This window comes from Triticum aestivum, unplaced genomic scaffold (genome assembly GCF_018294505.1).
Source record: "Triticum aestivum cultivar Chinese Spring unplaced genomic scaffold, IWGSC CS RefSeq v2.1 scaffold109718, whole genome shotgun sequence".
NCBI lineage: Eukaryota > Viridiplantae > Streptophyta > Magnoliopsida > Poales > Poaceae > Triticum > Triticum aestivum.
Window position 1 is genome coordinate 22,406 of NW_025226474.1, and position 1,976 is coordinate 24,381.

At 43.2% G+C, this 1,976-nt stretch overlaps 1 pseudogene; it reads right to left on the reverse strand.

Annotated features, from left to right (window-relative positions):
* Positions 1-900: 900 nt before the first annotated feature.
* The window catches only part of LOC123172602 (putative pectinesterase 63), a 2,309-nt pseudogene continuing 1,233 nt past the window's right edge, over positions 901-1,976 (reverse strand).

Genomic DNA, 1,976 nt, shown 5'->3' on the forward strand with positions numbered 1-1,976 from the left:
TAATGCAAGCTTGCTTTTCTTTTCATTTACTGGAATAATTAATACGCTACATGCATGCAAGAAAATTAAGTGGAGAAAGTAGCTAGTGTCATTATGGCTGCAAGCATGCAAGTAGTAAACAGGTTGCTAGTACAAAGAAATATCATTAATTCTTTCCTCGATTACTGTTGGTGTCCTTGTATAGATGTAAAACGTATATTTCATAGTGGCCTTGTATAAGTAAATGGAGGGAGTAGCATTTTACTTTTTCGGTCTAATATGACATCCATCTGTTCAATATATATATATGTATATATATATATATAAGAAAGAGTTTAGACTGGACTGGAGAGCGAGAATGTACTTGATATACAAAGTAGATTTTGCCATTTTTGAGGGCTTCAGGTCTGTCATTCCACTTTGCAAGCTGCTGATAGTACTTCAGGAATAACATTTAGTGACGGCCAAAATCTACTAATATGTGTTTATCAACAGTCTTAACACACTCATTCTATTATTATGCGATGCAAGAAAGATGTAAATATCTTCGATCTGAACATGCTCTAGATTGTACATACTTTTGCGTACATTTAAATTTATGAGATGATGTTATGAAATTTAAACCTTTCGGCCTAACCGGGAGTATGGACATGAAAGGTTCATTGTTATTGGCCATAGTTCTGTTAGATGACTTTGAAATTAGTCACAATGTTTGAAACACCGTCAGATGCACTGATAATTCATAGATGGTGGTTCTGCTTTGGTACATTTATATTTGTTATCACGTGTATCTGACATAATTGGTATTCTTTTCCTTGCAAATTTTTTTGCTTACATTTTCCGCAGCAACGTTCGGGGCATCACCTAGTTAATAATATGATTATGTACTAAATAAAAATGCATTCAATCACTCTGAAGGTACACCATTTTTCATCAGAATAATAATCCTTAAACCTACACGTGCATGGCACGTGCGATGTACTAGTAGTACATCGCTATATGGCAGAATCGCGGTCGCCAAATTAAAAACAGTTGAATCAGGTGCACTGGCTGTCTTCAGTAAATACAATTTGAAGGTATAAAAAAAGAGAATACGGAAATATCTAAAATATGAAGTCTCTATCTCTCAATCTTGAGCAGTGTTTCATTTCGACCCTGAAGAAACTATGAAAATAAGCTCATCTAGGGATGCATGCTGTCTGGTCCTAAAGCCCGATCGAAGCCTCTTGCAGAGCAAGATGGTGAAGCGTTGCCTCTAACACACGAAGAAGAGTGATATCTTCTTCCTCTATAATTCTTTCTTCTTCGTCTGCAAATTAAATAATCCGCAACGCCGTCAGCGTGGGCTTTTAACGCTACAAGAAAGTAGTATGCCGCGGTGTAGCTTGAACATGAATGTACATACCTTGGATCCAGCTGAGTAGGCGGATTTGGGCGACGAGGCTTTGGACGCCGACTTGGGCGACTCGGCCGAATCCGCCGACTCGGGCGACGAGGCCGAATCTGCGGACTCGGGCGATGAGGCGGGGGATGCGGCGGGGGATGTGGCGGGGGGCTCCTCCACTGTAGCCTTTTTTGGAGGGAGGAGAGTTCCCAGTTGGCGGTGGCAGAATCCAAGAGTCGCCGAAGACGTAGTGTGTGCCGATGAAGGGCTTGGCCTGGGCCTCGGTGAGATCCACAGCCCACCCGACCCTCTTCCTCGCGTCCGACCCCGGCCCACTGCATTTGAACTCGCCGTAGTAGATCCCGCTACTGCACGCACGTACGCATGCATCCGATAAAAAGACATAAGTGATGGGATGAAGATGATCCCTTAATAAAGAACATCCTCCATCCATAATGCATGTAAAGGAGTCCCATGCATGCAATGCATGCATGTTACCTTACCTCTCAGGCTGCTTGATGTTCCATCCGTCCCATCCAACTGGCACCACCTCCTTGCTCATCTCGGTGTAGGCGTAGATGACGCGCGACGAGTCCCCCCACGCCCTGCCAAG